The following is a 12,989-nucleotide window of genomic DNA, read 5'->3' as shown; positions in this document are numbered from 1 at the left end:
AAAGTAATGTGATTATTTATTGCGAAGAGTTCTACAGTTAGACCCTGATTGTAAGTGCTAGGATCAATAGAAAAAAAAACACAATATAAAACATTGAGTTAGGTATTTTATAATGAAGCACATTTTAATATACTCTACATTGTTAGAAAGACTAGAACTTTGGGTTAGCTTTATAATCTACCATAAGAAGTGATATTGCCATTTATTAAGCAAAAAGGCTTACTCAGACTTACAAGATTGAATGGTTCAGTGTATGTTCAGCTAGTTTTATTGCTTTGGGGGCCAGTGACAAGACAATGTCAAGGAGGGGAGTATGTCAAAGAGAAATGATTTTTACCTAGAATGATTAAAAGATAAAAGAAGAAAGAAGATGGGAATCTATTTTCTAATGGGTTTCACTCTGAAGAACTTAATCTCCAGAAGAACTATTCAGGTATGCTCCACAGTCCAGGGCCTCTGTGGGAGGTGGGGTGGGGCCGGGCTGCCCACAGGGCCCACTTCCCGGCTCAGGCCCCCGGGGGAAGATCCTATAGGAATGCCAGCTGGAGAAAGATACAGGTTGCCTGGGAGACAGGCAACCCCTCCAAGACAGTGACACGGTGCCCCATTCCCCGGCTGCCCGCCCTCCACCCTCCCCTGGCGCACAGGCAGCCCCGGGGCTCTTTGCATCATCCTGTGGCTTTGCTGTCTTCACCCAGTGGCTGTGGGGCAGCAGAGGGAAGGGCAGAGCTGAGCACCGTCATTTTTCTTTAACACATAGGTCTTTCTGGGGCATTCTAAAATCAAATGGCAACATCTTCACCAATGATAATAACTTGTCCAGGGGTGGAAGCCACTAGATATTTCTATAAATTCTAATCAGATCTCAACAGACTAAATATTTTATGGAATTCTTATTAAAATATTTTCTTGCAGACTGACTGGGTCTTCATAATGTGTATCTGTGTGTTTATATGTGTGTGTTTGAATAAACTAATAAAACAATGTGGCAGATAAAAGTATTAGTATGGCCTTTGGTTTTTCTTCTCATATTATGAAAGCCTGTCACAATTCCCAATCAAATCCCATCCAAGATTCAAACATTAATGCTGTCCCAAAATTTCTTTATGCTAACCTAAGTATATGCATCTCATTTCAGATGACCATGGTATAGGAAAATTTTAAGTCTTCCAATTACGTTATCACCAAGGAACAACTACAATATTTCTTTTAAAAATACGTAGATTGTAGAACATGTTAACCAGAAAATTGAAGGAGTATACATTATAGGATTTAATTTAAATATTTAGTCACATAAATGGATATTCTTTATCCCCAACTCAGAGCCCTTTTAAACTACATAATTGCTCAACTCATCTATTACCATCTTCCATGAAGTCAGTCCTTGCTGTAAACAAACCAGATGTGGTGAACAAATTAACATATGCACCATTGTAACATGCTGCTCTTCTAAAGCATGGAAGTGAAAGTGCATTTAATGCCTGTGAAGAGCTGGTTCTAAGGATTATGAAAAGTGATTACTTTGCACCATAAATAGAAAAATCCACAGATGTTTCCAGTTGTGTTTTGTTGTTGGCATTTATGAGATATATTTTGGAAAGCACAATGAATGAAAGCAGGCTATTTTGTAAAACTTTGCTGGCTGACTCTTTTATTGAAATGTTTCAAATGAGAAGACAGACAATAGGGTGGGTAAGATGTAGTATGCAGCTTTAAATACAGACAAGAAAAACAAAGAATGGGAATTTTTTTTTTCCTTAACAAATGCTTTCTGGTTATATTGTGCTATACACTATAATGATGAAATAATCATTTCTATGGAAAAGTAAGGAGAAAACACTGTCACCTATTGAATTTCTTTTTAAAGTGAATCTAAAATGTCAAGGTCAAAGAAATTTAAATGCCATAATAAAATATTATCAAGTATTACTTTTTTTTGATAAAAAGTTAACACAAACTGACAGACTGTTAGTCCATTTACATTTATAAGTTTCCTGCTCTATATTTCCTTTTGTTCCTCTTTTTTGGGTGGTGATATATATATTTTTTAGAATGGCAACCTGGTCTTAACCATTACCTACATTATGCTGTCATATAATCAGAGAGTTTTTGGGGTTTTTTTGTTGTTGTCTTGTTTTTTTGGTCGGTCATGGGGCTTGACTGGGCTTAGGCGCTTGTCGTACACTCTACAGCTCAAGGTGAGCACTCTACCGCGGCAGCTGCTGGCAAGTGCTCAGAGCTGTCTCCTTGCCTGTATTTTCTCTCTATGGCCTAACTCTGTGTCCTGTGAAGGCACACTTGGTGTCATTCTCTGTCTTAGGACTGTTCACTGGAACTCTAAAAATGCTTTCGATGTGAGAGCTTGTTTAGCCTCTAGCTTCTCCTCTGCCATCTTCCTGGAACTCTCGGGGATTTAATTTTTTGAGTTCCAAGTATATTTTAGGTATGAGACCCTTGTCCATTGTATGGTTAGTGAAGATCTTCTCCTAATCCGTGGGCTTTCTATTGATCTTGCTAGCTATGTCCTTTGCCATGCAGAAGTTCTGCAACTTCATGCAATCCCATTTGTCCAACCTTTCTTTGATTTGTTATGTTTCTGGGTCTCTATTAAGGAAATTTCAGCCTGGGTCAAAGAGACTTAGGGTTTCTCCTATTCCATCCTGCAATGTTTTCAGAGTGTCTGCTTTGACTCCGAGGTCTATGATGTATTTGGAGTTGATTCTAGTGCAGGGTGATATATAAGGATCTAGCTTTAGTTTTCTACTTGGAAAAAATTATATTAAGTGAAGTAAGCCAAGCCCAAAGTAACATTTGTCCCATGGTTTCCCTTATTTGCAATATTTAGTATATGTCTGAGTCAAGCAGAAAGGGTCAGATAAGGTGATGTTAGGGAAATGAACCCAAAGATATGTATTTAAGGTTTTTTTTCTTTCATGCTATTGCTTCTAATGCATTTCTAAGGTTATTTCTTTGTTGCTTTGTATGTTCCTTACCCACAGTATAACCCCTGCTTTCACTGTATTTGATGTTGGTATAATTTGTGGAGGGGAAGGGGAAAAACAAGTCGTTTAAATAAGGATACAGGTGGACCCATTGCAACAATGAGAAGTACAAGTTGTCATGTCAAAAATGAACTTTATAACTTTGGTGGGGGGTGGAGTATTGGGTGGGGGCCCCGGGGGAGTCTGGGAAGGGATGAGAAGGGGAAACAAAGGAGGAGGCTACAATTCTTGATAAGAAATATACTCATTATCTTGCCCATGTAATTGTAACCCCTCTGTACAGTATTTTCACAATAAAAAGTAAATAAAAATTAAAAAAAAAGAGTAAATAAACTACAACTGCTGAAGTTTTCAATAGTCAATGTATTACATTTTATGTGCTTAATATTTTCCTGAAATTATTACCTTTGGATTATATATCCCTAACAAACTCTTTTTTATGATTTTTATATGATTTATATAGATTCCTTATGTGATTCTTATGTGACTTCTTAGAGATCCATAAATAAAACAGCTCAGAACAGGAAAAAAGTAGGTAAGAAGTCATAAACAATACTATTATGGTGCTCTTAATGGCTAAGTGTAAAGAATATGTAACAAAACTGTTGGAAGATTCATTTGTTGTTGTTGTTGTTTTTTTTTTTGCTATTCTCTCCCATTTCTTTGTAGAAAGGTTCTCACTATAAAGTGCCAAGTGGTCTGGACCCTTCAAGGCTTGTCTCAGTGACATAAATGATGGGATTAGGGATGTGTGCTCCCATGGCTGGCTTTTAGGAAGTTCACAATATAGCAATACATATACACATAAAGAAACTTTTGTGAGTGATGTGTATTCACTTCCTCAATACCCTCAATGTCAAAACGTCAAGTTACTATCAACTGGCATCACTAACACCTCCATAAATCAAATGCAAACTAAAAGCTCTACTTCAAAAACCAACATCTAAGTCAGTGTTGGAAATAAAGAAGATACATAATACATCTAAAGGAGTGAGTTCTTTAACACTGGGTATGAGCAGTGATAGTTGAATTTTTAACTAGGCTTGAAAAGTTCGGGTGTCCACTAACTATGTCACTAGAGTTGCAGAGTTGACCTTGGTATCAAGATTGGAGGTAAAATTCAAAGGCAGCTAAATTGCTGGAGTATTGTAGCTCGATACAGTGTGACCCTTCCTGATAATGGTAAACAGAGAGTAGAAGCTAAGTCAGTAAAATGTATAGGAAGGATTCTCCACTGAGAATAATTTCAGGGGGTGATCATTACTCTTGCGTTGTAAATGAATAGCCCATCCTTCTACTTTAAGCTGTAGCATATTTCTGATTGGAGGACAATTATAACATACCACTGTGCCATGAGTGCTGAGCAGTGTAGGTGTATATTACTCTAATATATGTAAAAATCCTTACAGGTATGGAATGGCCTGACCTTAACACTTCATTCTGTGTTGCTGAGTTTCATGGAGAAATCTTCATAATTAGGCAATTCACACTCATCTAAGTTTGAATCAGGCAACTGAGATAAGAAATTAGGGTCATCACTTCAGTGACATGGTCTGTGACCTGTGAAATAAATAACATTATTTCACAATGCATGTGTTTCTGAAAATGCATGTAATACCAAATACCAAATATACAAAAGGGACAATTATCCATCTCATAATATCAGAAGTAAAGATACTCCTGAATTGTACTTACTTGCTAGAGGATCACAGGGTCACTGCTAACGTTTGGTACCTTTCCAGGTGCTCAATCTTCTTCAATCTTTTTTGAGGAAGTGTTTTTCCATATTTTTTTTGAGATGTTTAGAAAATCAGTACTGTCACTAACCGCAACCATGGGACAGGAAAGATGATGGGATACCTGGCCATAGAACTGAGAAATCACAGGAAGTGATAGGAAAGAAGACACCAGAGGACCCAAAGCCTCATTGCCAGCTTCTGGATCACCAAATCCTGCTTAACATGTTTATATTCCTTCTATTACAAGGGGGGCGGGTGGGTGGTCAGTGTGTCCACAAACTAAGGCATTAATCTAGCTTTGGTTACAACTATTAACATGAGGTATTGTTTGTATACATAGTGATAATTGAATCCCTTATTGTTAGGGAGCAGAAGGGAGCAATAGTCATTAAATCCATAACACAGACATCCATCTTGTCTCCAAAGTCTTAATCTTTTAGTGTACAACAGCTCAAATTTAAATACTCTTGAGGTAATAGCTCATACCCCTGTCTTCCCTTGACTGACCTTTGAGAGCAGAGCTCTCAGCCTTTTGATTGCTGTTTTTGAGACAATATTGTCCATTATGACCAAGTGAGATATTTTAAACTTTTTATTTGTGGTCCTTAATGGTGGTACTGGGGAATCAACTTCTTGGCTTCATGTGTCTTAGTCTACTGTGTGCTTCTGAGCCTGATATGACCTATGGTTTTATTTTCAATCAACTGGAATAAAGAAAAATTTCCCTAGGAAGGAATTAACACTTGGTTACTTTCTCCAGTATCTCTCACACACATAAAAGTTGTATAATTCTACACTGACAGAAAACGGTGTTCTTATATTATTAGTAGTAACTTCTTATTTTTAGTAGCTCCACTCTTCACAAACTCTTGCTCATTTGCTATCCCTCCTTCCCATAAAACTTGACTAGATCAACTGGAAACCCCCTACTAGTCAGCCTCTTCCTTAAAAAGCTCAACCTTAACTAACCTATCCCCTGGTAGCCCTGCTAAAAATTTTCAAAGGCCTGACTGCAACCATACTCCTTCCTGAAAGCCCTCCTCTGCCTTATGGAAATCCCTCTTCCACTCCACCCCATCCTGGAATCCCTGCTCTGCAGCACCAGAAACCAGGCCACATCCATATCTCCTTCTATTTCCCACCTTGCTGCAATAGAACCCCGCCTACACCAGGCTTCTCCCTCAAATCCCCACCTCATCCACCAGATGAGGTCCGCCCCTACCTACTCTAGTCCCTCATAGTCGCACTGTTCCCATATCCTAGTACCTCCAAACTTCTCCCTTCCCTTTTATACCCCACCCCCAACCAGCCTTCTCACTCCAGCCCCCCCAGGTTTCATCAGAAACTCTGCCCATAACTAGCCTACTTGTAAGAGGCTTAACCTCTCAAACACAGCACAGAACCTACCTCTTCCCACAAAGCCCATCATGCTATACCAAAAACCCTTCACCTTCCTATAACGGCCCTTGAAGCCCTGCCTTCCTTGGCCAGGAGCTTTTCACATAGCCCATCTCCTGCCTGGAAAGACATCCCTGCTCCACCACAAGTCTCCCTACCTCCCACATCTACTCTTTCAATGCCCTGCCTTGCTCTCCAGATAAACCCGCCCCCTATGGCTCCTCCCTCAGTTCCACATCCTACTCCACCAGATACTCTGCCCACAATTATTCTACACTATTATAGCTCTTCCACTCCTTCTCAAAGCCCCTCCTCCAACTAGCCCCATGGCTCTAAACCCTGCCTTGCTCCTGAAAAATCCCACTAGAAAACCCCCAACACACTATGCCATTTCTGGACACCCACATTGCTCCACTGGAAGCCACTGTTCCAGTTGGCCTCCTTCGGGAAGCCTAGAAAACCTCCACCACACTCTCCCATCTCTCGACACCCACATTGCTTCACTGGAAACCACTGCACCAGTTAGCCTCCCTCTGGAAGCCTCACTATACGCAAATGTAAATCCCAGTCCCTCCATAGTCCTTTTTGGAAGGTTGTTTTCCCCTGCTGGAAATCCTGTCCATAGTCCATGTCCTGCATTACAACACTGAAATACCCATCCAACCTTACTCCTCATTTCCAAGTGGTGACTGGATACACCAGAAACCCCATCCTAACTAGTCTAGTGCACTGGATCTTATCACTGCTCTCACAAAGCCCTGGTCCTGAAAAACGCATCCATACATTGTGACTACATCCTGCTCTGCTGGAAACCCCACCTTCACCCTAACACACTTGCCAAAGGCCTGCCATTCTCCATGAGAAACCCCGCCCCTTACTAGCCTATGTCTTTCTAGTACCACCCTGCCCTCTCAAAACCACACCCTGAAAAGCCGCTCCCTCATAGCTCCGCATTCCTGCTCCAGAATCCCTACCTTCTGTCAACCTCTTGCCTCCATTCCCTGCCCTGCCTTAGGGGAAACCTCACCCAATATATCCCACAAGGGCTCACAGTGTTCCACCAGATCTCCTCCTCTAAGTAACCTCTTCCTTTGTAGCCTTGTTCTTCCTTCTCAAAGCCCTGCCCCAAACAGCCTCCTTCCTAGTGACCCCACTTTTTTCCACTGAAAACCTGTCTGCCTGCCAGCCTTCATCCTAAATCCCACCTACTCCACGAGACCCCTCCCCTAACAAGTCAAGTCCTTCCTGTTTCCTCCTTGATGTCTCAAAGCCCTACACAGCCTGGCCTTCACCCTCAAAGCCCTGTCCTGTTCCACCATACAGGTTGTGCGAATACCAACTCCTCCCTTAAACCATACAGATCTCCACCAGAAACCCCATACTACCTCATCCATGAAGGTCTCATCTAGCAACTTTTATTACAAATGTGATTTTGAACATATCTGGGGAAATAAAAGTTCCAGCCTCCAGCTGGGCTCAGTCACAGAGAAGGATTTGTGCCTGGTTTTGACTTTTCAGCTAGTCCTGACAATGTAAAGTGCTCTTGACTAAAACTGGATAAAAATCAGGCCAGTTTAATTTCAGGTGACTTCCCCCTCCCCCCCAGCCTTCCTCCAAAAGAAGGGATTCAAAAGACCAAATTTTGAAATGCCTTGCTAAATAAGCAAGCCCTGGGAAAATGAAGTTCAACCAAGTTACTTAGATTAAAATAAATACTGTCTTAAATTTTTCTTTCAAAACTTTAAAATGTACATATAACTGGTTTTGGTTTTTGGGTGCTTAAAAATCTGAGTGTGTTTTGTATGTGTTTGTGAACATGTTCATGATAGAAATTGTCAGCATGCTGTAACAATTGGCTGAGTTTAAAGTTCAAAAGGTTATAAGATTTGATCATTACCAAAAAATTTTTAAAGCATTTTCACATTGTTTGAAATGGCTTAACGATTCTTTAAGTTAAACATTAGAAAATCTGGTACTTTAGAATGCATAAGGCTTTTTACACTGTAATCAATATATCTGGCTTAGCAAAAAGGAGAAATTTTGAAGCCAACAGAAGACCTATCTTTTGGAGGGAAGGGTGAACAGGCAGAAGTGCAGTTCAGCTGGTCATGCATGGTGGAACAGGCCATGGGAGGAGTCCACTCATGGTGAAAGAGGGCAAGCTGGCACAAACACAGTTCAACTAGCCCTAAAGAGTAGGATTGGGTGTGTACCCATTCCACTGGAAGGGCCAAGTGGCCCATATTTATTCTGCCCCTTTTCCCTACAGATAGACACTGGAAACCTAATGGTAAAAATGAGTGATGTGAAGATCTGATTAACATTGCTAAAACTGCCCCATGGATGTGTTAAAATTCATGTGTATCTGTTTTAAAACAAGCAGCTAAAGGTGAGTTTAAGAGGTTTTTCAAAATGCAACTAAAAACTAAAGTATAGAATATTAAAACAGAGATGAATGGGAGGCTTACAAATTAAGAATCGATTTCTGTATATAAAGTTTAAAAGTATAATTGTTCTATACATTTGCCTCAAAGTACAAAAAGGGAAAATTAGGATTACCAAAGTTATTGCTTAATTCCTATTTCAGTTTGGTCTCATAGGTTTTTTGTTGTTGCTGTTGTTTTGTTTTTTTTGTTTTTGTTTTTGTTTTTGCTTTTTTTGTAACCATTCCCAGCAGATCCACAAAAAGGAGTGAGGATTCTTGTAAGTTTGTCAGATGTAACTTTGGCTCTTAATAAGTTTCAGGTAAGAATATGCTTAAAAGCTACTTCTATGTTGACTGCCTTGTTGCTTTTTTTTTTAATGTGAAAAACATTTTTTTTAATTTATTTTTTGTGAACACACTGTACAGAGGGGTTACAATTACATGGGCAGGTTAATGCGTACATTTCTTATCAAGCATTGCAGCCTCCTCCTTTGTTTACCCTTCACATCCCTTCCCAGCTTCCCCTCCACCCCCCCACCCAATCCTCCCCTGACTTGTTGCTTTTAATTGGAGTAAAATGGCCTTTTATGAGACTCATTGATCTGAAAACTGGTTCGAATCCAGCCTGGGCAGATAAATGTCCCTGTGAGAATGTCACCTCTACTCAGCCAGCAGAAGGCAGAAAGAGCAAGCAGAACTGCTTTTGGATTCAGTGTGGCAGAGTGCTAGCCTTGAGCTGTAGAGCTGAGGGACAGCACCCAGGCCCCAAGTTCAAGTCTAGCAACAAACTAAGGGAATTGCCAATGAGGCATTGTTCCCAGTGTGGAGAAGACACTCTTTGGACGAAAGTAATGGAGGAGCATCCAGAGACCATAAGCCACTGCTTAGATGGCAGAAATAATGTCAGATCCTTGCATCATTTCTGCATGGCCCTTCAAAAATTGGTCAGAGCCAGGAGGTCATGGGAAGATAGTTTGTAAGCATGCCTAATGTCTATGACTGTAAGGGACAGGAACTTGTCAGTCATCTGTGATAGTAGTAAAAAGCTAAGGTTTTAAAATGTGGAGGATAGTTTAAATCCCAACCCCTGTATGTGCCAAAAGCTCTAATTGGCGGTGAATTTTTGAGCTGACACCAGCTACATGAAATTCATCTGCTCAGGAAAAGTGTGTAAACCTGAGAGTGTGTGTCTATTGATATCTGTCTGAAGGCCTGCATAGGTATCTCAGATATTGCTAGGATTACTATATATCAGGTTCTTAAGCCATCCATAAAGATCCTTTTGCAAACCAGAAGGATAAATAAGCTCCACTGCTGTAGCCAGAAAAATGGTCTGTGCATTTTGTCAAAAGTAAAAATATTATTCTTAATGACATTTAACCCTGGTAAACTCTTTGTAAAATAGGCTAAGTTTATAGGTTCCTGGCTAGGTAGGATCAACACTCCTGAGTCAGCTTGAAGAAGTGATAGAAGATGAATCTTTGCCCATCATCCCCTTTTAAGAACAAGGGAAAATATTCACTTTTTAAAAAAATGTGGCAAAATAGACAGAAGGAAAGGCATGGGAAATAATAGTACAGGTCTGAGCCCTCTATATCTGCTTAGAAAATTCTAGCCTTATTAAAAGAACTATTTGTTTAAAAAGTTATCATCTTGGTAAATTGTCCTGGGCTATTGTATAAATTGTCTTAAAAACTAGTGGGTTCACAGCCTGCCAAGTGTATGCAATGTATTCTTACCAGTCAATGTAGGAATTTGCAGTCCAACATTAGGTGTGACAATCCCTTGGAGCCACTGAGAGACACTGCTACTGCTACTGCTGCTACTGCTGCACACCCTAATGGGTAAAGTTCAACAACAGCCTGACACTTACCTGGAGGAAATCTACATCAAGACCCAGACCACCTCCACCATGGTAAAAGTAGACTGCACTCCTGACTGATTCCATCACCTGAAAATGCTTCCCGGTTGAAAGCTGCTACAACTAAGATCGTGTGGGACATTCTCTTGGTAATATGCAGTAACCCTTTATACTCCCACAGATATTGGGAACGAGAATATCACTGGCTTGCCTTAGGCACTACAGGGTCACAGCCTAGTTTGGTTCTGGTATGGTAATAACCTGCTTCCTCCTGGGTGTGTTTTAAAGATAAACGAGAGATTTTTTTAATCAACGGAGTTAGTACGAGGAATGAGTCCCAGCCCTAATCTTAGCCTTAAAATCTAGTAAGCTTGGGCTGGGAAGGTGGCTCAGTGGTAGAGTGCTTGCCTTGCATGCCTCAAGTCCTTGGATTGATTTCTCAGCACCACATAAGCAAAAAGAAAAAAGCCGAAACTGGCACTGTGACTCAAGTGGCAGAGCACTAGTCTTGAGCCTTGAACTGAGGGATAGTGCCCAGGCCCAGAGTTGAGGCCCTACGAACGGACCCCCCCCCCCCCAAAAAAATCTAGCAAACTTTTCATCCTACTGTGCCTTGAGGCTTTCTGAGATAACTTGGTTCCACAAGTCAAAGAAAAAATGGGCGGTTTTAAACTCTCACCACAAAAAAGCTCAAGGAATTGTAAAGAAGAGGAGGGTAGTACAGTAAGCCTTAGGAAAGGAACTGGGGGAAAATTGGTATCCTCAGGATGAGAAAGGATTTAAAAAGTAAGGATTGTCTTAAAATATTTGTAAAGAAGACAAACCTCAGAAAGTTTAAGTATGTAACAAATGGTATGAGTATGTCTTAAAATTGGAGCTTACGAGTATAGCTGGTATAAAATTAAGTTAGCTGTTATATACAGAGTCAAGATTGCTAGAAGAAAATGTCAGGGCCTTTGGTACTGTTAATTTTGTTACTCACAATCGGACCTTGTAGACTGGTGTCCTTTGTAAAAGAGAGGATCAGCACAGTCCATCTATTAGTTCTGAGATCCAAATACCAAACTGTAAATATAGAACACTGTGCCAATTAGGGGAACATGATTGGTCCCTGATGCTCTAGAAGAGGAGGGAATGAAGAGCCAAAGTAACTCCAACTTGAGATTAACCCCACCATCTTTTGCTAGGCTGCCCTCAGAGTAAGCCCAAGAGAGAGGAAAAAAACACAGGTTGCCACCAACCCTGCCCACCCTTAAGAAAGCAGAACAGTTGCCCAAGTGTTCCAGGAACAGAACATACCAACAGTTCAGAAAAAAGGCAGTATGTTTAGGGTGGGCTCAAACCAATCATGTAACTGCTTGTGTGGAAATTCCCTAAACTTATTTGTTCAATATTATAAAAGTTGTGTTGATTCTGTGCTTGGGGACTCTTACTGTCACGGGTTACCAGTGCGTGGAGGACCAAGCTTGAGCTTGCAAATAAATGACTTTTGCTGTTTGCATTGGTCGTAGTATCTGATGGTCTTTTGGGAGTCCCAAGTCCGTACAACAAGCTTGATATAAAATGTCTCTGCCCAGAGATTTGAATGATGGCATTTATAGTTTAAATGATTTAGGGTAATTATTAACATCTAACACATGCTGAGGTTTTTATTTATACCTCACTTTCACCCGTTCTTTCTTCCTCCCTTTCTTTCTTTTCTTTTCCTTTCTCTTTCTTTCTTTTCTTTTCTTTCTTTCTTTCTTTCTTCCTTCCTTCCTTTCTCTCTTTTTTTCTTTGTTTCTTTCTTTCCTTCTTTCTTTGTTTCTTTCTTTCCCTTCCTTCCTTCATTTTGTCCTTCTTTCCTTATTTCCTTCCTTCTGTCCTTCCTTCTTTTCTTCCTTATCTCCTTCCTTGCTTGATACCTTGCTTCCTTGCTTCCTTCCTTGCTTCTTTCCTTCCTTCCTTCCTTCCTTCCTTCCTTCCTTCCTTCCTTCCTTCCTTTCTTCCTTTCTTCATTCCCTTCTCTCCTCCTTCTCTCCTTCTCCTTCTCTGCTTTCTTTTCTTTCTCTTTCTTTTTCTTTCTTTCTTTCTTTCTTCCCTTTTCTTTTCTCTTTTATGAAATGAGTATGAATTTAGATATTTTGTTTGTTGAACAAATATTATACCATTAGAACAATCCTTTTTTAATTTAGTTACTTTGCTCATAGGTTATCAATTTTGGTGAAGGCTGAACAGAGGCTAAGTTGCTCAACTATGTCTGCCAAGTAACTGGGATCACAAATGCATTCCAACTTGCCAGGCTTTAAGATAATATGAGAATCATATTACTTTCCTGGTACACTGGTTCTGAAGTGTGATCATCTCAAATTCTACCCCTTTAGTTCGTGATGTGAGCTCCAATAGCTTGCCCTCAGTATAGATTATCTAAATGAATGATTGAAGTAATTTCACTTTAATCTTTTTTTTGCCAGTTCAGGGACTGTTATAATTTTATTTCTATACAATTTTTGTGTATATGTGCACATTACTATTAAAATGTTGCTTTCCCTCACTTTTTTCCTTTTTTATTTTTGTTGGTCATG

This window comes from Dipodomys spectabilis, unplaced genomic scaffold, assembly GCF_019054845.1.
Source record: "Dipodomys spectabilis isolate Male_0828 unplaced genomic scaffold, ASM1905484v1 ptg000359l, whole genome shotgun sequence".
NCBI lineage: Eukaryota > Metazoa > Chordata > Mammalia > Rodentia > Heteromyidae > Dipodomys > Dipodomys spectabilis.
The sequence above is the reverse complement of the archived record's forward strand: the minus strand, read 5'-3'. Positions refer to the sequence as shown.